The sequence below is a fragment of the Dermacentor variabilis genome, chromosome 3 (genome assembly GCF_050947875.1).
Source record: "Dermacentor variabilis isolate Ectoservices chromosome 3, ASM5094787v1, whole genome shotgun sequence".
Taxonomy (NCBI): Eukaryota; Metazoa; Arthropoda; class Arachnida; order Ixodida; family Ixodidae; genus Dermacentor; species Dermacentor variabilis.
In genome coordinates, this window is record NC_134570.1 from 28,028,789 (window position 1) to 28,052,632 (window position 23,844).

Below are 23,844 nucleotides of genomic sequence, written 5' to 3' on the forward strand. Positions count from 1 at the left end.
GAGAAAAAGGAAAGGAGTGAGAAAGCAACGTTTGAACCCAGGAGGTCGCTCATTGTGTATGGCGGTGTGCTCTTCAGAACGGGGTCACGGGGTTCATTTCAGCATGCGACTCCAACATTCCAAGGAGGACGGAATAAAAAAAATGCTCATGTACTAAATTTAGGTGCATGTCGGTGTCACATAGGTAGTCAAAATTTATTTTCTGCCTTCCTCCATGGCATCCTTTATAATCCGGGCATTGTTTTAGTTCCTTAAATCCCATCGATCAAAGAAGCAAGGAACAAAAGAAATCGCGAGAAGAAAGATAGAGACCGAACAGCAGGAGCGCTGCAGACGGTTACTCCAGACATGCACAATGATCAAAATGTAGAATAAATGAAGAAAATATTAGGGGAAAGTACGAACTGGGTCAAACAACACAGTTTTACCGCTCGAGTACACACAAAATCTGACATGCAATACCGACTTTCAGAAAGGCATAGCAACTCATGCAAAACCCTCAATGGAGATGTCGGTCTATAGTTATATGTTCAAGAAGCATACTTTATGAGAACTAACTACCCACCCTCACCATAAGCCTCATTTCTCGGATAATTTAAACGTGCTTTATAATATTGTCACTGTAACGAAGTGGTTTCTGCTTGTGGCGATTTTTGCGTTCAGATAAGATATGTATTTGCAAACCTGAGATGAGCAAAATGAAAGCAGCAAGCGAAGAACGAATGCCGAAGAAACTGGTACCAAAGTAGAAAAATGAAAGCAAATAAAAGAAGTAAAGTCCTATGGAAGAACATGCGACTGGACCCTTGATGTGGGGCCAGCGAAAGTTCAGGCGAGAAGAGGTAGAGACGGAACTAAAATAAAAGTAGAAAGGAAAGAAATGCTGTACGCACAACAGAGAGAAAATGAAGTTTGGGAAGTATACGGGAGCACACCTGCTTTCTTTTTCCTCACTTGCGTTCTCCTTTCATCAGCTTAAATTTTCTTTATAATGACCCAACTGCTGCTCCCTTGACTACGGCTCTAATTACACTGTGACACTAGCGTCACGTAGAGGTGTCCAATCTCGAACAAGCTGCCTCTGAGCTGCACGTGGTTGCCTCTGTGCGCCCAGTGGTGCGCGCCAGGAAGGTTTACGAGGTAACCTGCTAATTAACGATGAGCGGACGATGGAAATAATTCCTGAGCTTGCAGTTCACGCGATGCCTGGTGGTTATGGCTCGTGAACGTCGGAACAGTGCAGCCACTTTTTAGAGCACGCGTATAGTCCAGAGAACGCGATTTCTTGTTCTTGTCATTTTAGTCATGATGTAACAAAAATATTGTTCAGTATCCTCGACTAAACTATGCTGAAGATGGGACAACATAGATATAGTGATTAGGCAGTTCCCAAAAAATAACAAAACAAAATATATTGGAACACAATAAGCGTGTTCTAGACAGCACAAGGAAAAGATATAGCAGCAACGTTACGTCCATGGCTGCCTTCGTGGTTGTCTCGTCCCCATTCAATATTTTCTGTTATGATTAAATCGACCCGCCACGTTGCCATTTATCATCTCATCATTCACAATAATAAAGAAACGTAGTTACGAGCATGGGTGTTGCAACTGAAGATGCCAGCACTCTTTAATTGCCAGACTACCAATACGATCAAGGATGCAACAAACAAGGCCTAAATGCTTGGTATTTCAGAGTGAGAGAGCATCTGAAGCTGTAATCAACACGCGGCTTCGAAGGCAGCTGGCGTGCTTGACCCGACGTATCTGTAAGCGTGTTAGTCATGACACATTGTCATGCAAAAACTTTTTATTCTGCTCAAGGTAACTCTGAGAGCCTGCAGTTATTGACTTTGATGGCAAGGGTAAAAACGCTTTTAAATGACTGCCTCCTAAGAACACAGTGACAGATTGACAGACAGACAAGAAACTTTAATTCGTCCTACGGGACTACGTTGTTGTAGTCGCAGGCCGCAGCCGCGCCGGGGGCGTAAGACATGATCTTCAGCCCTGTCGCAGGCCCTTTGGACAGCTTGAAGCTGGACTTGAAGGTCGTCGCTCTTGACGGCTGCATCCCAGTCTTCTTGCCTGTGGAAAGGCGAGTTCACGACTTACTGATATGACTTTTCACTGATATTAGTTTTTTTTCTTTCAGATCCAACCTGAAGACAGTGTTCATGTCAAAGAGTCTGACAATGTAGCAAGGAGCTAGAAGGTGATCTGTTCCCGGTCCTTGTTATCTCTAACTGCCGTGATGTTGTGCATTATATATATATATATATATATATATATATATATATATATATATATATATATATATATATATATATGCCATTGTGGTCTTTTTTTCTCCAGGTTCTTTCTTAGTCAGGTAGCTATATGTATATACCTTTTAACATCCAGCCTGTGTTTAAATTTATTGGCACCTAATTTGGTGACGACAGTATACCATATTTTGAAAGAAGTTCCTAGAGAGATAAAGACCAAAATGGTATCAATGGGTAAAGTCTTATAGAAAAATTATAATAATAGCGGTTTTTTCATCAACAGCAACAGAATAGCTTATGCCGCTATTATTATTTGATTTAGGAAAGTTGCCGCAAGCAAAACACGAGACTTGAAGGAAGGGACAGCATGAAGCGGTACTGACAACTGATAATTCAACGAAACGAACGCCAAGCTTTTATAGATCAGACACACGTGTGCACCCGAAAATCAATGTAAAAACCAATAAAAATACGGAGCGCCCTTAAACAGGGATGCGATACAAATACTAAGAAAACGCTAACAGACTACTGAGGCATCGAACACGTCTGTATCACATGAAAACAAGCAAACGTTATTTCTGAGGAACCCAAACTGACGACGAGGCAACGCAATATCTATCGTTAAAGCGTCGCATGGTCACTGCTTCTACATTTTCTCTTTCCAGCTGGCCATTTTGTCACATATAAGATTTCGCTAAAGTGCGGCCGATGCTACATTGTACAAACCGGTAGACGCATTAACATTCGCTTGTGTGAGCATGAACGTTCCCTGGAGGCTGCTGGAGGGTCTAACTTGGCTATTGATTGCAGTAGTTGCTTTTCCTGCTCTGCTTGGTTTTCAAAGACTGAGGTTATCGGCAGGAAAGATTGCTAGCTGGAAAGAGAGATTTTGGAGGCAGTGGCCATGCGACGCTTTAACGATGGTGATTGCGTTAGCTCACCGTCAGTTGCGGTTTCTCAAAAAGAACTTTTGTTTCTTCCCATATTATACACAAGTGTTCGGTGCCTAAGTAGTCTGTCAGTGTTTTCTTAGTGTTTGTGTCGCACCCCTGTTTAAGGTGGCTGTGTTTTTTTTTATTGCTTTTGATGTTGCTTTTCGGGTGCACACGTGTCTCTGATCTATACACGCTCGGCGTTTGTTTCATTGATTTACCAGTTGCCAATACCACTTCGTGTCGTCTCTTCCTTCAAGTTTCGTGTTTTGCTTGCGGCAATTTCCCGAAATTATGAATCATCAAATGGCCTATACCCCTCTTCTGCTATCTCTTTATTATTAGCCGAGGCCGAGCGAGCGTCGGTGATGTAGAGAAATAAAAGTTCACCATCCCGAAAAAGAAACAGAGGACTGAAAAAAAAAAGAAAACTGGATTGTAAATCACGTAGGGGTTCGCTGATGACCCCTCAACACGATTCAAATCTGTTTCTCGCAAAATCGAAGTAAGAGTAAAGAGAAGTCAGCATTGGCGATGTATCTAGACATATTTACTAACAATGGAGATATCGGAGGTGTCCCATGCACGCCCTTTGCTAAGAGGCAGCCTTCAATCAATCTTCCTGTCACAACGGGGCCTGCCTCAGCAAACTTTGGTTCACTTTCCTTTTATTTGGTCACCTTATATCATGGCACGCTTCAGAGCCTTCTACGCTGAACCTTGCAACACTGGGTGATACGAACGTTTTGAATTTTCCTCCGCATTTAAGCGATTTTTTTTCCTACAGGACGAAGAGGGCGTGTCTATATTCATGTCACCTTTGATCGCTGACACGTCGTATTTGTGGCAGTATTTTGGATGCCGCTGACGTACCTGCGTTTGCGCATTTCAGTCATGCTGAAATGAGCCTGGAGCTGCGACGCTTTCGGGGCGACATGTCTTGGGGTTGGCCGTGCAGTACACGTTTAGGGACACACTCTGTGGCTCGTGCTGTGGGACGGACTAACAATTATTATGATGATGATGGGCGGTGGTTATGTTATGAATAATGCGGTGATGGCATGAGCATTTCTTTTGAAACGAGGCGGTTATACTACCGTGGTTGCTTTGCCGGGGGTGGTGCGATGTTGCTGTTTGATTAGAACTACTGCCATGTCGACGTTTTTGTCGACGCGGCAGTACCACAATACCGCATTACGCACGCTAGTTACTTCCCAAAAAAATTAGGCAAAATATTGCTCCCGAGTTTTTGCAAATGTTTGTTCACAATATCACTCAAGCTTTAACTCTAGCACACTAAAGTTTAATTTTGATTTCCCACAGGGGCGTTAAAAAAACAGATACAGGACACTACACCGTTTGTTGTCATCTTTTGGTGCTGAGACAGAGTTGCGTGTGCTCTTTTCAGCGCCGGCGGTCCATGAGGTACGCGGCGCGTCCGGAGCACGGGAAGCGTCAACGGCAGCGTCCCGTGCAACGCGGATGACGGTTTGACCGAGACGAGACTTGCAATGAGGTTCTGTCTGTGACAGGAAACTATTGCGTCCATGTGGACCAGTTCACTGTGTGGCGTCGTGCGCTGTGGTGTGGCAGGGTGTGCTGTTGCGAACATGCACTACACCCACTTTAAGATTGTGGATAGCATTTACTCCAACCAATCTGCTTTGCCGTTAGCTATTTCATGCTTACATCTATCTTGATTAAGGGAGAGCCAGCATTTTTTTTTACTTTTCAATTTTCAAGAATCTTTATCAAAAATATATGCCATAAATGTAAATCGACGCTGGGCGCTTAGATTGTTTATACGAGTCTGCTACGCGTGTTTCTCGCGTTCTCCTACTTTCTGCCCATTGTAAAGTTGTGAAATCAAAACGTCATAAATTTCTTCAATTACCTGCCTTCGTTATTCTGAGCTTGCTTCGAACTGCCTACCAAAATTATAGGAGACACGCTAATTTCTTGCTGCAAGTTACGAGCTAGGAAATAGAATGAAAGGACTAGCTGGTCTACCGATCTGCTTGCGTCTAAATGTCGCAATCCCAAAGCACACTTGCTTATTTCGATCACGGCTCAATTGGCCACATTCTTGGAAGGAAGGTAAAGCAACGGACTACCAAAAAAAAAAGAAATTTGAAAATATGGAAGCTTTTCTTTGGTAAGAAACTAATTTCTGGAAAGAAAGGAAGAACAGTCTGAATACTATAGCGGCGTCGCTGGAGGACAGGACTTGAATTTAGATCTGCGAAAAAGAGAAGAAATGAGGGTGGAGGACACGGAAAGTACAAGTAGCAAAGCGACGACGTAGACAGATGAATGGTCTCAAAAAAGCCACTGAGAGCAGTAGAAAGGACAAAAAAATTTGAAAGAGGATTACTTTCATTTCAACGCAAAGCTGATCACACAGGACGCGTGGAATTTAGTCTGACTTATACAAACCAGAAAGTTAAACTTCGCCTCGTGGCGCAAACACGATGGAAGCTTTGAGACTTTCTTCCGCAATGCGTCCTCCGCTCGCGTTGAACTTCTTTTTCTTTAGTTATTTTTTCTTTCTTTTTTGTTGTTATTGTTTTCTAGTTTACAGACTGAGCATGACCTCTGCATTTTCGCGTTTGTTCGAAGGCAATCGATTGAAAAGACGAGAGGGATACTCTTGACACATGAGCCGAAATAGTCGTTCCTTTATGTGCCTTCCTCCAGTGTTTCGTATCCTTCGACAGCTTTCTTGTAGACAAAAGTGGGTGGTGCAATACCAGAGAAAGTGTAGTGGTAAACTGGGCCGATCTCTTAAGAAGGCGTAATGAAAACTGGGCCAATCCTGGAGATTGCGTAATCAGAGGAGGAGACTTGAAGGGCCGAGCTTTGCACCAGTTACGATGATGATGCGTGCCCTCGGAAGGGCTTTATTGGGATTTGTCAGCCGAGGCAATCCTCAAAGTAGTGCAACCCTGATTATCGTCATAATACTTTCACATTGCCGTAGCTAAGGTGTAGATTTTCGACCTTGCTTCTTTGACTCATTTTCCGGGTCTGTCATTGATGTCCCGCCGACTAGGCATAACGCGGGCTCTATCTCATAGCTGAGTATAAACACGAAGACTATTTACAGGAACCAAAACTTATAGCTGGATAGACTTTTCACGTTGCATGGGTGATCGATTGATGACATGCCTGTAAGATATGTTGAAACGTTAACGGTCATCGCTATTTCATATTTGCTTCTTACAGTGTTTCCTTGCCAACTCTCAAAAATTTTGCATTAGCCGGCCAGTCGTCGTTGCATCCACACGCATACCATGAAGGGCCCATTTTCGCTGGAGGCTTTTCTAGGGGCCTCTATTGTGTGACTGCCATTGCAGTTATTAATTTATTTATTTATTTTGTTTTTTATGTGCGTGGATGATCGCTGCATTATCCAGCAAATGACATAGGAAGCTCCATTACGTTTCAGTATCTGCGACCACAGTCCCAGATGGTTGATGCGATGACTTCGCATTGGTTAGCTTTGCTATTGTCTCAAACATAGTCATCTCGGCTGGTCTTCGTTTATATTCGCTGGTCCAGACTGATGCAAGTTCTGGGGCATTTCGTTTTCCTGTAACGCGTCTTTTTTTCTTATACCAATCGGCTGCAGACGAGTTGCGTCATTCCCAGGAGTTATCTGCTTCCGGGTTTCGTGCTGCTGTACAGAAGAGAAACAACTGCTTGCATCAACACATTGTGGTTTGGCTCTACCCTTTCGTTTTCTAAGCGTGCTCTGCGGAAACGCGAAGTCTTAACGTAGTTTTGTAGACGAATTCTTTCATCCACATGAGTAAAATAGAGCGTGACAAAGCGCTAGGAGAGAAAGTGACACACCACAGCTGTCTGATGAATATCAAATGCTTTTATCGAGTTTTTATATTGTTGGCTAGTTTGTTCCGTAGTCTTGGTTCTGCGTCGACGGTAGCTCTGCCGTTATTGCTTGTCGGACGTTCTTTCCGCAGTTCTTTTTCTACTGAGTCTATTGTACTTGTCTACGTCGTATCTCAGAGACCATGTGTTGCTTATAGACATTACACGCCAGAATTTTTTGAACATGTCTAACTACGATACAACGAATACTTCGCGGTTTGGTTGACCTTTTTTTTTCTTTTGTACAGGCTTTTAGACAAGATTCACGATGAATAGTGGCGCTCCTTTAGTCTTCCTGAATGTGTTTCTTTCTATATCGCACTTTGTTTATTGCGTTTCGTTAAAATAGCTGTACAGATATTCAACAAACTGATTACTTGAAACATTACATTCCCTTTAAAGGTTTCACAGGGCACCCTTTAATGGTGTGACACCATGCCAACATTCATTAAGAGGTGGTAGAGAGAGGGCGTAGTAGATATTTATTTATTTGTTTTTTATTTATTTACATATACTACAGCCCAATATAGGGCTATAGCCGGAGTAGGAACATTATACATTACTATACATTACACATTAAAAGCACACATATACACAAAAAGACGAATGATAAAAAAAAGCGCTTTTCATGTTAGCGAAGTGCTTACCAGTGATAGCTACAAAGTCTTTTTGTGATAGTGAACAAATGTTATCGGGTGGAGAATTCCAAAGCTCTATTGTTCGTGGGAAAATACTGTGCTTGAATATGTTAGCACGGGCATAAGTACGTGCAATGTTCAAGGCGTGGGAGCTATACGGGTACAACTTGCTTTAGTAAATGTGACATAGTTACAATTAGAAAGACCAGAGGTGGTGTTATTAATTACATATAAACGTTTGAAGGCTTCAATATGATAACGTGAAAGTAATGGCTCAATGTTCAAAGACTGATGAGCCTGTGTTCGTGAAAAACTGCGGCTGTAATTTTGCCAAATGAAACAGATATGTTTTCGTTGAACGCTATTGAGTGAGCTTATTTCACATTGTTTCTAGGGCACCGAACGACAGATGCATACACTAAAACAGGGCCAAAATACATAGGGCAAGAAGGAAGGAAAGGCAAGCAGGTTGCTTAAACTTTGTCTGGTTTGCTACCATACATGTGGGGAGTGGGAACGGATGGTATAAAAGGAGATAAATGAAGGTACGAATTTAGATGAATCTCAAAAGAAGACAATAAGCAGCTTGCCTACAGTCGGGCACTGAAGCCTGTCGCCTTGTTTGCACAGTATACCTGATATAGTTAAATACCTAATAGCAAGAGGCTATAGATGAATATTAGTCGCCCCCCAATTGCTGAGGGTACGTCATGAATACCTCCATCAGTATCATAAACATCAATTTTTGTCTATTATGTGAACATAACTGCTTTCTGAAGATTTATCCTAAAAAAAAAGAACTAACTTTTTTTTGTTTCTTTCAACAATCGGCTTAAATTTAGAGCCTGAGAAATAGAGAGAGGTAAATTGTAAGGTAAAGGCAAACACGGTAATGAGGCTGAGCCTGATTCTCTATCCTGCACTGGAGGAAGCAGTACGAGTAGAAAGAGGGAAATAAGTTTACGTCATATGCTTGGACACGCTAAAGTGTTCGTCCTTCAATTAGTGACAATTAAGTGGTAACATGGAATGGCTAGTCTTAAGATACGCAGCAGCAATTGCGTGGTTCGAGTTCTAGAAAATGTGAAAGCCTGACCGCCCTGTCTCCAAAAATAGTTCCGCTGTTTCGTCCGCACTACAATGTATGTGAGGTTTAGCGTCGCTGTAAGTTCCTTTAAAAAATGAAACAAATAAGGCATGAAGCATGTAATAAAGCAGCCAGAGATAAGAAAAATAATTTAACTCAATCTCAACCTTTTTCTTTTACTTCTAACAGACTGAGACAATATATTTCCTGCAGATTGAGTCACAAGCTGGGAGCAAAAAGTTGGAGCTCCAACTCGCCCGAGAAGTCCCTCACATTCCGAACTTGTATCTTTCTGTTTGTTCAGTTTCTTTCTTACCTCTGTTTTCTGCAGACTCCTGCCCATATTATGGTGCTAGATAGCAACTGCAAACCGTCCTTGGGGCCTTTTCACTTGAAGGCATTGACCAATCGAAATCCGCCAAGGGAGCCCTGAACTTTTTGTCCTTGTCTGACACAGATAGAATTGGCTTCCATTGCAGTTCGCACGCTCAATTTAAGCTTGAGCATGAAACGGCACGATGTGCCCAAAAGCAGAAGTGAGATAAATTGTCACGAATAAAGAAAGTTTATATGTATTTACTGGTAATCTCTATCTCAGCTACCAAGAGCGCGTCAAGTTCGCGCCAGTAACTCTTAACAAACGTTTACACCCTTTGAGGCTTGTTTTGTCCCACAACAACAGTCGATCTGTCTTGCTTGCATTTCGTTTCTTGAAATCTCTGCGCTTGTTACACTCTTAAAACAGTTGCATCTTTTAGGGTGTATATTTGCCTCACAACTGTGATCGGCATCTTTCTTCCCCGCATGTCCTTTCTCGAACGCTGCGAGAACGGTACTTCCATGTCACGAACGGTATGCGCGTTATTAACATGCCGGAGCATTATCGACAGGAATATAGGGAGCGCAGCGTTCTCAACGAAATAATACGGCCCAAAGGTGTATGTGATACGGCCCAAAAGTGTATTTGTTTAAGAGTGATGCCTCTCACCGTCCTGATTTTTTCACCCTGAGGCAGGTCATTGCTGACCAACGACGAAACCAGGGCATGTGTTCTTAGTCTATCACTTTCGAGGGCATGACTTTCATCACACGTTGATTGGCTAAGCCAGTGGTCAGGATACCCGTCGCTCCCTTGATTTGTCACGTTGGACGCTACGACACGCAAAAGAAATTCGCCAGTGACACATGCTCAGAATACGGCCCTCCAAGCTTGTGCTCTAAATGAATCATTTTAATTGCAGGTTGATTCGCTAAGCCAGCAAAACTGAGTGTGATTTAACGAATGACACGCCTCCCGTCAGCATTAAATTCACGTCACATGTAGATTTTGAAGTCAGAAACAGGATGTCCACCGGTGTATAAGCGTCACGCTGACTTCTTCTTGAGGACGATGTTAAAATACGCAGGCAAGTACTTTACCAAAAGAAAGAGACAATACAAAAATGTTTTCCTGCATTTTTTTAAGCTTCGCAGCTGCATGAGTTGTTCTCGCCTCCTGATTTCATCCGCCTGGAAAGCGAGAGCGATGTTGGTCGCTCGTGGAGGCACTTTCTCGGGAAACGCTTTATCATCGAGCAGACCTACAGTACTAACCACATCAGATAATTACGCTGTTTTTAGACGACTAATCATGGCTATTTTTGTCTGAAGGTATCACAGTGTAAGGTCACACGGTATCTCATGTTCTCACACTCGTTCTTGTGTATCTAGACGATGGACATGGAAGCACGCTTTGGTTGTGTTCATGTCACGGCTCCACAGAAATTCATTTTGATTTGAGATTTCTTAGTCTTAAAGTGCTCCGCCTAAGTTATCATCAGCATTGGTCATTCAGCCACGAGTGATGTATGATAAGAACGGAATATCAGGGAATATAATCATAACATTATACGGTAGCCGCCTGCGGTCCAGTGACCAACAAGCTCCCTCACTTCACTTTTGAATAATTCATGCATGCATTCCAAACGACAGGCCACGAACGAGGGGTCGAGTGATCCCACTGGTCCCGTTCTGAGCAGATGATGCCTGATGCGGCACGCGGACACGTGAGGGTGAAAAGAACAAGAGAGAGAAGAACCAGAGTGCATGTATTTAAGGGCCCGTTCAACTATTCATTTCATTTTCTAAAGTCGTCCGTTTTTAGTCTGTGTGTCTTGTTTGCACTGTCCGCCGCTCTATTATGTAAACATATCAACAAGTACGGCATGCCATTCTGGCAGATTAGTTTCGTTTTTTGTTAATTTGGTCTTTTCCTTTCCTTTTTCGTTGTCTTATTCCTTGAGATTCTTTTTATTTCATTTTCTTCGTTTCTTTTGTGGCCATTGTCACTGACTCAGATGACGCCGCACCGTCGTTATCGCAGGAATCGTCACGGATTCTATTTTATAGGTACTGTTTTTTCGGACCACCCCAATATTTTTATAAAATAACTTCTGACACTTGCCTTCTCCTGAATAAGCTGATAGCCAGATATTTACTCCCAACTTTAACGGACTGGACTACGTAACCATTTTCGCTGCTTTCCTGTGTAGTGGACCCCTGATTACATGCACGCAGTTCACAAACAACAAGGGCATTTGAAGACGCAGTGCTGCTTCGCGATTTGTTCTTTTCGCCATCAAATCAGCACTGCTGAGTGGGGCGTGTGCGAGCGCGGCCCATAGACCTTAAACGCTGCTGTGATAGCGCCATACCCTGCAGCAATACTACAGCATGAAGTTTCAGGGCGAAAATGAAATAATTAAGAGCAAGCATGTAAACGTTAAAGAAAGGCATTCAATCGATATAGTGCTTTCAAAGCGATTGCTATAAAAGCGGCCTAAGTAATGTTCGGCCTGGGGACGTTTGTGCAAATTAAGGTTAGCAGGCGTAAACGTAAATGAGGAAATGAGAACATACACTAAAGATAGAGAGAGAGAAAAGCGTGCTTGAAATATTTACGCGCGCACTGCATTCACGCTTGAGCTCTCATGCAACGAAAAGTTTATCCTACAGAATCGTCTACTCTGCCTGCAGGCGCCAACTTATGCGCCGACAGAATTCTGTGGACTTCAATAAAGAGCCGTCTCTCTCGCTCTCTTACCTGAAACTTTTCGCCAATGCACGCGTACATATGCTCCGATAACTAAGGAGGAAAGCACATACATGTTGACGTTAGTGACTAGGTGTTCATTTCGTTTTAACTTTGTTTCTTCCGGTCTTTCACGGATCCTAACAATGTTTATTTTTTCACTGCGCGAGCTCCCAGAGCAGATTCTGAAAGCTTAGACGGGGTCCTTTGTTGCGCACCGTGCCGGCTTCCCGGCCGCCTACATGTCGCCCGCACTATTTATACGCAGTTAACGAGTTGGCATTCACTGGTGGTACCGCCTCTAGTTATGGGTTTGTAGCTTCATTCACACCAAGTGATCGATAGTTCTGTTTGAACGCTTGCGAAGCTATGTAAATTAGTTCAACACTAGTAAAATTTAAGTTGTGAAAACTTTATGTGCCAGTTACAACGACGTCACATCCACTGGTGGTGGCACCTTCAATTCCGGGTTTGTATCTTCATTTTTATATACAGCGATAAATGGTTCCGTTTGAATGCTTGCTAATCTGTGTGACATAGTTCAACACTAGCAAATTTTAGCTTGTGAAAAGTTGACAGATTAGCACAATGGAGTGGTTAGGAACTTGTTTAGGTTGATTTTGTGCATACGGCATCGCACTTTCACGCAGGGATGTTCTGGTCAGATGTTTTCCCAGTCATGTATATCACTATGGTGACGGAACCTAAGCATCACTGAAATGTTCTCACCTATAGCGCTTCGCGATTCATGCCGCTATCCACGTATCTTGAAGATAGTAAGCAATACCTGCATAATTAAAAAATTAAGTCAAGTTGAGAGGTTTAACGCCTTAAAGCATATCACAGTTTGCGACAGACGCCGTAGAGGCGGCCTCCGTGTATACTTCGGCCACCTGCGGTGTGCCTAAATCATATTACATGAGCGTTTTTGGATTCAGTCGACGTTAGAATGTGAATGCTGTGGTCACAAAACAATTACTGCAGATATCTGCAGGACTCATGCCATAATATCCACTCAGGCACACAGTGCCGTCGTTTAACAAAAGAAGCGAGAGACGTCACTGGTCGCAAAGGGATTGAACTCCGAGGTCTAGGTTCGATCTAGTTGTCAGCAGGAGGTCGCGTCGTTGAGTAATATGGAGTGTAGAGGAGTGTAGAGTGGGGAAGTGCGGAGGGGCCCTGCTACGCGAATTTATATGCTTCTATTTTCATATGGCATAGGGAACAAATGTCGAACAAAATTTGCAGATATTACTTTCGGTACGCTATGTGCAAAACATAAATTCGGGCTTTTAAATCGCAGTAACCAGAAACCTGTGGCGAGTGTCATACTCAATGCCGTATATTTCACCTTCTGCAGATTTCCATAGTGCTCTTATTGCCTTAGTTTGACATCGCTGAAGATGACAGCGAAAACACTTTTCGGTTTCCCCAATATGATCGGAACTCGGATACACATTGGCGTGAATTTCAGCTTTGTTGCAGTGCACTGAGCTAGGCGTAATCCTAATGGTATGGATGGATGGATACAACTTTCTTGTACGTCCGGCAATGTTTAACGCGACCCGGGTTCAGGTCTCCCACGGGGGAACGTCAAGGCCCTGCCTCAACGCCGCCTCACGAGCTTGCTGGACTGCCCACGTCTGGATTCCGAGGTCTGAGCTGCACAGAGCGGCGGCCCACCTCGACGACAGGGTCCCCGGAGCAACTGCCATCCTTCGTATAACTACACTGCACTCCCACAGCAGGTGTTTGAGTGTTGCTGGTCCTTCCTGGCACAATTTGCACGAGTCGTCCTGATGCTTATCTGGGAACATACGTTTCAGACGGAATGGATTAGGGAAGGTGATCGTCTGGAGTTCTCTACAGCCGACTGCCTGCCTCCTGTTCAATTTGGGACTCGGCAGTGGGTATATCCTTCTGGCGTTTAGATATGTACTGTTTATGTCGTTGTATCTGGTGAGCCTGTCCTGTTCTGGGCTAGGAGTGCTCGTTATCTTGCGAGAGTCGTTGCCCTGTTCGGCGCGGCGGGTCATGTCACGCGCCGTCCGGTGCGCCGTCTCGTTTAGGTTCGGGAGCGCGTCGTCTTCCGTGGTGAGGTGCGCGGGGAACCATATGATACTCGAGCTCGCGGTTTTGGATCTGCCCGCTTTGGCCAGAATGGACAGGGCTTCCTTGGAAATCCTACCTTTGGCGTAATTCTTTACTGCCGTTTGCGAGTCGCGTAGTACGACTTCGCATTCCTGTTCTGTGAGGGCCAGCGCGATCGCTACTTCCTCCACTATTTCCGAGTTTTTGGTGTATACACTGCATGCGGTTCTGATTTTGGAGTTTGTGTCTATGGCTACGGCGGTGTATTTTCGGCCTTTGGGATATTCGACTGCGTCGATAAAGCGCGCGTTTGTCTCCCTGCCGAATGAACGGAGCAGAGCCTCGGCTCTTGCCTTTCTTCTACCTCGGTTGTAATCGGGATGCACGTTTCTTGGGATACTTGCCACCGTAAAGGTGTCTCTGATTTTGTTGGGGATTTGCATTTTCTGGCCGTGCTGGTTGTGCTACGTTATGACGAGCGTATTCATAATGTACCTTCCCATTGTGGTGGTCGACAGGCGTTCGAGCAGCGAGATGCGTTGTGCTTCGGCTATTTCTTCCAGGGTGTTGCGTATGCCCAGCTGAGTCAGGAGCTTGGTGCTCGTCGATTCCGGGAGGCCCAGGGCTATCTTGTACGTTTTCCTTATGAGCGTGTTGATCTTGTTCTTTTCCGCGATGTACCAGTTGTGGTGGGCGGCTACGTAGGCGATGTGGCTCTCAACGAAAGAGTGGATCAGTCGAATGACGTTTTCCTCCTTCATGCCCGCGTGTCTATTGGTTATTCTCTTTATGAGTCTCGTGGCGCTGGTGATTTTGCCTTCGATCTTCCTCACGGTTTCGCCGTTAGCTCCGTTGGCCTCAATGATCATGCCGAGAATTTTGATCTTGTTTACTTTGGTGACTGAGTTTCCATCTTAACTGTACTGGCCGATTTTCTCGTACTCCCGGGGTTTCGTGTAGCTCTTTGGTGGCATGCCTCTGCGCGTGGGCCGGTAAAGGAGTAGTCCGGACTTGCTCGGGGAGCATTTGAGGCCCGTTCCTTGGAGGTACTCTTCGACTTTGTGAATGGCTGTTTGTAGGGCGTTCTCGATTTTGCCGTCACTGCCGCGGTCCACCCAAATCGTTATATCGTCGGCGTATACAGCGCGGTGCATTCCTTCGATTTCCCGTAGTTTGCTGGGAAGACCCAGCATGACTAAGTTGAAAAGGAACGGAGATATAACAACCCTTGAGGGTACCTGCACTTGCCTGGGTTCGTTCTTCGGACTCGAGGTCTCCAACGGTCAGCGTGGCTTCGCGATCGTTCAGAAAGTCCCTCATCTAATTGTAGGCCCTTTCCCCCCGGTTCACATTAGACACTTGTTTCAGGATCGAGTCGTGAGCGACGTTGTCGAATGCTCTCTCCCTAGGCCGGCTCTGGTGTTTCTTGTCTTGTCATCAAGGATCTGGTTCTTAAGTTGCAACATGACGTCCTGCGTTGACAGGCGCGATCGGAAGCCTATCATGGTGTGGGGGTAGGCTTCCGTCTCTTCTAGATGGCTGTTGATACGGTTCAGGAAGGTGTGTTCCAAGACCTTACCCATACACGACGTGAGAGAGATTGGGCGTAGGTTCTCCAAACTCAACGGCTTTCCGGGCTTAGGTATGAGGATAGCCTTGGACCTCTTCCACAGCTCCGGGAGGCGGCCTTCTCTCCAGCACTTGTTCATATAGCCGATGAGTTTGGTGACAGATTTGTCGTCCAGGTATTTGAGCGTTTTGTTGTTAACCTTGTCCGGTCCTGGGGATGACTTGCCGTTGAGTCCTTGGAGTGCCGTTCTGATTTCCGCCTCACTAAAGTCTTGGAACTAACTGGATCTAACTTGGGGCTAGGACTGCCAGTGTACCTGCCATGCTCGCCCGTCGGTCGTTGCGGGAGGTACTTGTCACAGAGTTTCATGGCGATTTGCTTTTCGCTCGCCGCCCCTTTCTCTTTGTGCTGAAGTCTCTGCATGTCGGCTCTTTGCTTGGATTCGCTTTGGGTTTCGCCCAGCATGTGCCTCAGCAATCGCCACGTACTTCCGTAATTGAAACTTGGAAAGGCTAAACTCTTTCAGTTGATTTAGATGCTTAAGTATCGCAACAGGCTACTAACAAGGGACGACAAAAAGTACACTAGAAGAATTAGAAACTCGTGGCATGAGAGCACTCGAGATATAATGCCGAGAAGCCCACGTAATTGCGAGCCGAGAAGGATGATTGCTTTTCCTCGTTCTGCACAGTTTATTCTTCGATTCCCATTATATAAGCAATCTTCCTTGTCAGGAGCGCAAGGAGCGAAGCAGTAAAGGGAGTAACATATGCATGGAGGTGTCATCAAGAATAAAAGAACAAAAGCTGTTGGAACCCCTTCTTTAGCTTCCCCCATGGCACTGGTGTTTCCAAAACTGTTGATAGTGCCCTGTAACATCAGTGCCTGAGAGCCGTAAATGTGGAGACATTTACTACTCGTAAATGTTTCTTCTCGGTATCCTAGATGGAGAGTGAAAGAAAAAGGAAACATGGGGGGCCATATAAAAGTCGATAAAATGGTACGCTAGAAAGACAGCATTCATCCTTCTTTTCTAAGCAAGCCAAGCACAGAAAAAAACAAAGCAGTAGAGAGTGGAGACAAAGTTTATGTGCGGAAGGGTAATATAAAGTGTGTTGGAGGCAAAAAAGAACAATAGAGAAAGCTATGTTCCTAAAAGCAAGCCTACCCACAGCGTTTCGGTTGAACATTGGGGCGATCGGGTTTTGGAAGTCTCGCTCTTCGGTACTTTCCTTTAAAACTTCTTGACCGGACGCTTTTACTAGCCTCCATATGGAGTTGTTGCAGGAGGAGATCGTTTCAGCTCCCAACACCGCACGACCGCCATCAGCGCATGCGCAACTATCAAAGTTGTGAAGTGCAGCAACGTCGAAAAGGGCGAGCTAAACATTTTATGTATGGAAGCTCGCGTTGCTGGAAAGTTCTTCAAGTTTCAAACTATCTACGAAAGTGAAAAAAGAAACGTATTTTACTTGTTCTTATGAGCAATAACCTGCGTTGAGGAAAACTAATAAGGAGCCAATATACCATGATGCGTTTGAAGTAATTTCCTCTATCGTGACTTGAGAATCACTTTGATAACTCAGTTGCTTCTTTCAAAGCGAGCAGTGTTGCCGATAAAAGTATTTTCTCTCGAATTCTGGATTCACGTATTGTTTAATTTTTTCTTTGTGTCGTTCATCAATAATAATGAGCATTTTGAATATGCATCGCAATAACTACTTTTGTCATGATAAAAACAACCAACCTCAATGTCTTACCGAATCTGTGTGGCAGATGTGTGGGAGCATGATTTAAAGCCTTTTCGGCATAATGAGCTTTGCTGCAAATGAGAAGATTGTGCAGCCGCCACACGCCTCATGTACAGTTAGAATAAAACATTAGTCCTTGATGCAACGACAATGTGCCGCCTAATTATAGACTCAAATGCTGAATGTTTGGCCGATGACGAAGTGTCAAAAATGTATATTTCGAGGTTGGGATATAGCAGGACTAAAAGATTATTTCGAAAAAAAAATTTAAGTTCTCAACGTTACGTTCCTACAGTAGAACTAGAAGGTTATGAATCAGGTTTCAATTTCCGATCAAACAGTACATGTTTCCGTTCTGATAACGCGTTTGGGAGATTATTTAATTGTTCCTCAATGGTTAAGTGGATCGGACTCAAAAGCAGGGTGAAGGCTTCTCCCTGAACAGAAGCTCTATGAAAGTAATGAAAGCAACGCATCCTCTCTATATCTTCGTATTTGCAACAATTCCTACTGAGCCCGATGATCTCTCTCTTCAGGCTAGTAGTTTCTGTGAATGATGGAAGTTTTCCGCACTTCTTAATACACAACCTTATTCGTCGTGCATCTGCTTGCTTTTAGTTGCAATACAGCCGTTCTTCAATAGTCGTTCAACCATGTATGAAGGTTGATCCTGATAATATACATATATAGTACAAATATGGTTAAGTAGTTCGGTGTTGACGCTAAACCTCGTTTATATAATCAACTATAACCGTCTTTGCTTGTTGTCAGATCCACCACCTGCGTTTCTATGCGTCGTGTTCAACGGGAATTCCCGGACAATGTTCATTAGGCAATTTCTTTATTTTCTGTGCTCTTTCATAAAGCCTCACGCGTGTCTGCGCATGCGTTGCAGCCTACATGTGCAGGTGCACCAGTAGATCTGGGCGCAGGCACGTGTTTACATGCGTGCATGTCGTAAACAACAAACTAAGTGATCCATAAACGTATACGCGAGGTATGTTTATAACCGTATAGGTAACTCTGGTTGATCACCTTCTTGACTAGTATGACAGTGCACAAAAATCTGCCTTCAAAGGGCAACGGCTCAAATATTACAACTGTAATCAAATTATCCAGTCATGTGTTATCTTTACCGAACACTTTTTTTATCCTTTGTTTGATATATTTTTTTGTTTTTTTGTGGGGCTTAGAAACATTTATATTAATGCTTCAGTTTTCTATTAGCGGTTGCTTACTATACTTCATGTTACTTTGTTGTATATTTTGTATTTATACGTTTATTCACAAGCGGTCGCTCAAGATGTACCTTTTCGGGACTAGATTTTGTGTATTATTTTCTACTTGCTAAACTTTGTATTTATATGAAATTAACCCAAACTGAAACGGTGTTTTCAAATCCATGGGGAAAATAGAAGTGTTTAGAAGTTGTCACTGCAAAGACATTGACGTGTAGCATGTGCTACAGCTTTTATTTAACAAGGCGAAAGCGTAATTTAAATACTAGCTGGCAGATAACACTGTTGTTAAGAACATTTAGTATATTCCTTCCTAGTAAACTTCTGAAGTGAATTACGTAGTGGTTTGCAACCTGTGTGTTGAGAAATTATGGTCTAATGGACGAAGATACCAATTGCTTCTTTTATTTCCAAACAGGCTCAGAAGCGATATCATTTTTTCATGAGATAACTTGCGTAGGATGAGGTAACTAATAATTGACTGTGCTGAACCATTCTTACAGGTATACACGGGCAAAGAGAACTCAGTTTGGGGGTTATGCGCAAAATTCAAGAAATGAAAGGAATAACATTTAATTGTGGTAAATTACGTGTATTAAGCATTATAATTACGTATATTAAGCGGCTAGCGCAATGAGCTCCTTAACTATACGCACTATAGAGCCAGTCGGTGCACTGTAGTATAACTTACTACCTTAAAAATTATTAAGGGTGTAGATCGGTCTATACCTCACGCCTCTATACCCTTTTCTGAGTGTACGGCTGGGAGTTATAAACAGATTTACAACCCTTGTTCATTTTAAGGGTGTAAATTATTTTACAGTGCGGCGATCAATTAGAAAAGTTTGATAGATTCTACTAAAATGGCACAGGCGTTAGTGGAGCACAATAAATAAGGAATCGCTAGAAAAAAATGTGTGAACACACTGGGCAACGAGATACGGAAGATCTCAGAACATCGTCCATTCAAGGCACTGTACAATGGTATCTATAGGGCAAACGAGCGGCCAGCCATTGCATTTTTCCTGATTAACAAGAAATTGTCCTCTGGAATGCAATAGATTTATGAACTCATTAAGCGTAAATTAAATATGTGGCACACTAGCAGATGCTATTCTTTCAACACTGTTTGGTCAATCATTCATTTTTTTTACTTATAGCTTCAAGAATAAGATTACATAGCTCTTTCTGTCTGACAATTGCTTCTTTCTTTTTTTTTCACCTTCCACGACACACACGATATCATCACACGATATTCACACAGGATATCCTCATCAAAATGCTTGAAGCCGATTTCGAACCTGGTTTGTAGCGTACTTGGATGACACGCGCTGAATCGGGGATGTAATCATAAGGCTGGGTGGGATTTCTTTTTTTTTATTATGTGCGAATAATATTGGTTGCAGTTATCTTGCAGTTATCTTGCAGTTTCAGTTATTTGTTGCAGCTGCATCTCAATTTATTAGTGCAGAAATCATATAATGAAATCAGTGCAGTGAACACGAACACCTAATTACAGAAGCACATGTTCCCGTCCCCCCCAGCGCTATGCAGAAAGGGTAGCCGCAGATGATCGCCTGGTCTTTTGCTTAGCAGAAGCTTGAAGGGAAGCCGATCTGAAGAACATTTCTTCTGTAAATGTGTTTGCGTTAGCTGCGAATGAGCCTGTCCTGAGATGAATCATCATATCGCAGCGTTGAACAACTGCTAAATTTTGCAAACACTGAACGTTCTCGCCGGGACACTGAACAATGGTTACCGGAAGCAAGTACTGTGTCTTCTCTTTGATTCTTCTCTTTTTTTTTTTTGTCCTATCTGAATGCGATCACTAGGCAAGATAAGGTAGACTCTCAAGATAACATGGCGGTCCTGTTCCTTCCCGCTATACTCACCTACGTGACCGTAGTTAAATTTCCTTTCACAACGTTTCACACATAACAACTTCGGGCCAAATGCGTAGATCTGCTCGGCAGGCACCGGCATTAAAGAAATCTGCTACTGGCTCTTGCTCCTAAACGTGGCATGGGCGTGCTTCGCAGGAAATGAGAGTACATTCACACCGCTGCCCTAATGGCGGGCTCGTTAGGATTTCAGAGCGCTTCGCAAAGATCTTGCCCTTTGCCTCCCGGTGGTCTCCAAGCGCACGATCCTACGAGAACGAGCTGTGGTGCAACGTCCTCTGCAAGCCCCCTTTGCGCCATGCTGATAGGCCGCAGAAAAGGTTCAAGACCGTTAGGCTGCACATGCCATTGTGCATTGTTTTTCTCTGTTTTTTTTCTGTCTGACTCCTTATCTGTCTTTCTCTCTATCTCTCTTAGTGTATGTGTGTGTGCGCGCGCGCGCGCGCGCGTGTCTGTGCTTGTGTGTGTGTGTGTGTGTGTGTGTGTGTGTGTGTGTGTGTGTGTGTGTGTGTGTGTGTGTGTGTGTGTGTGTGTGTGTGTGTGTGTGTGTGTGTGTGTGTGTGTGTGTGCTTGCGTGCGTGCGCGTGCGTTTGTCGGTGTACATATGACAAGCGCCCTATCCCCATATAGCATTATAGGTGCGACTCGCGAAATTTGTTGAAAGGAACGTGTTCACTCCGCTCGTCGTGTTTCGGGCATTGAGCGTCCAATAATGCTGTGGTGAATTCCTCGTCCTCTCTTACGTGGGCGGCTGTAACTGATAACAAAATCGATAGCACGTGGATTTTTGCATTGAAGTAGGGCCGCAAAACACAAAACAACCGGCACAAGCGCTGAGTTGCAGGCATATGGCACTTGTGCTTGTGAATTTGCGTATTGTCCTCTGTGTTATTCTGTGCTAAAGCATTTTCGTATCGTGCATTACCAACTACCTACGAGCGCGTGCTAGCGTTGTAGTTGTGTAAATGGATATTTTTATCCCTGGCTTCACCGCTTAGCCGAATCACATCCAAAGCTATTTTTATTCTGTGTGGTCAAAACATGATACCCTGACTCATTGTAATGGAGGTGCTCCTATACTGAGCAAGAACATTCAGCGCAGCTTTGAAAACATTTAGTCGGCATACAAGAAAAGCAGCTTCAGCTTAAAGCGACCGTCAAAAAGCCCTCAGAGATTTATAAGTTGTATCCTTCGCTGACGCTGTATAGGGACCTCACAGAGGTCGATCGAGTTTGCAGAAAGTTACGTGGAAGATGAATGGAAAAGTTCAGATTGTCCTTTCATGAATATTCCTCACAACTTCTAACGAAAGGAGAAAGAAGAGAGACAAGGACAGGGAAGCTAAATATAGCGCAAGTCAGGAAAAGGAATAAAAGGTGACAGAATGACTAAATAGTAATGAGAGAGAAAATGCGCACAAAAAATCGCGATGTGACGCACCACAATTTTCAAAGACGGTCGTACAATTTCTAAGTCGTTAACAATCTGAGGAGCGTATTTAAGGCTTTGAGTGCCGGAACGCACTTGGGTGCATCTGGATTCATTCTGAGATTCGCACTACAGTATGCAGTAAAGATCCACTAATTTCTTCCAAAATTTACCTCGACGCGTCTTCTGACTTTCTCTACGTAATCTCTTCCTGGCAACAACGCCAGGAACAGTGGCTATTTATTTTAAGATCGCTATCCATTTGAACAGGATAAGAGCACCTTTGCAAAAACAAATTTGCGTAGGCTAGGCCAGTTGGCCGTGTTGGAGTGTTTACACTGCTACAATACTGATCTACGTGGTATATTTCGTCACTCGTCTCTCGTGAATTCAATAAAAGAACACACAAACTGTAAGAGAGCTTGCGCTTTCGAACAAGTGGTAGCGAGGAATAACGCGGATTCACGGGACATCAGGAAAAATAAAATGGCGGGGGCCTTCAAGAAACGTGACAAAGCGGGAGAAGATGTTCCACTTCTGGTAACCTACGACCACACTTTTGAGAGCGCACATGGAACAGTAGCAAGACTGAAACGCCAACGACACGGAAGCACTTCTTATTAGTTGTGAATGCGAAAGCATTGATGTCCACTTGAACGCCGCTGAACGGTCCTTCAAGTTATGAACTCCTCTCGAGCAAGCGAGTGCGTTGGGCCACCTGCTGGCCAACGCTTCCGAGATAGCGCAAGTCCAGTCCGCTTGCATCTGAGACGTCATGCTACGTTGTCAGACTGCGTTGGAATCGAAGGGGGCGCTCCCGTGTAAGCCGCGGTGATTTTCACGTCACCGCTTTCGTCACACCGTGCTTCGCAATGGAAATTTCAGTCCGAACAGCATGTTGTCAGACGATCGGGTTTTTGTGCTGTCATAAGGACTGGATACTTACGGTCCCTTGCTTTCGAGCTTTTGCAGGCGCTAATCGTCTCATGCGACGGCAGTTTACGCAAGCTTGGAACAACGCACTATGCTGCATCGAACAGTGCCCGGCATTCACTAGTTTCCAGCCACCACATCTTCCTCAGCTGACCTTGGCATTACGCGTATCATCATGGGATCGTGAACAATTCAAGTGCTTGCTCCGCCAGCCGCGTCAGTGTTTCGGTGCTGTTATGAGGACGGGATGCTTGCGGTCTCTTGCTGTTCAGGTCAGTATACCTTACTTTCACTATTCAGTTTATCGATATGACTGGTCTCATGTGACGGCGCCGAAACCCAACCTTTCAACTCTTGTGTACGCTTATTTACATTGTCTCTCTGAGGCAATTGCACAGAACTGTCGGGCGGTACTGTCTATGCTGATGTGGCGTTTGTTGTCCTCCGGGGACGTCGATACAAATATCGGGCCGTTCAAAGCGGAGCAAGAACTGTTAAGGCATTACGCTCACTGCTGAAAATACCTGAACGGAGGAATAAAATGCCTGAAGCGCTGAAGGACATCAAAGCTAACCAGAAGGTCGCTGACGAAAAGCTCATGGCACTTCTCTTACGGCTCGAATGTCCCTGACTGAACATGACGTTGGTAGCTTAACACAGTTAGGAGCCGATTTGTACAAGCTGAAATTTGAGTACTCTTCGTTAGCGACACAGTTGGGCAAAGTGAGGCAACAAGATGACCTTGAAAATAGGTCACGTAGAAACAAGTTTGTCTTCCGCGGCTTAAGGGAAACGTTAAACGAGACTTGGGAAGATTCTAAGCGTCAGGTGCTATCGGTTTGTGCAGATAATTTGAGTGTCCAGGGGACGTAAAACAGATATTGAGCGTGCTCCCAGGATGGGCCGTTTTCCTACCACAAGGAAATGACCCATGTTAGCAGACTTCAGTTCATTCAAAGAAAAACAAAATGTACTTGTGAAAACGCGCAAACAGAGAGCTACCGCTCTGTCGATAAGTAAGGATTACTCACAGAACATCTGATTGGA

At 44.1% G+C, this 23,844-nt stretch overlaps 1 long non-coding RNA gene across 1 annotated transcript in view; it reads right to left on the bottom strand.

Moving 5' to 3' along the window:
* Positions 1-1,824: 1,824 nt before the first annotated feature.
* The window catches only part of LOC142573920 (uncharacterized), a 160,268-nt gene continuing 138,248 nt past the window's right edge, over positions 1,825-23,844 (bottom strand). Inside the window, exon 3 of the long non-coding RNA XR_012826373.1 lies at positions 1,825-2,087. This is a non-coding gene — a long non-coding RNA (uncharacterized LOC142573920). The remainder of the gene's footprint in view (positions 2,088-23,844) is intronic.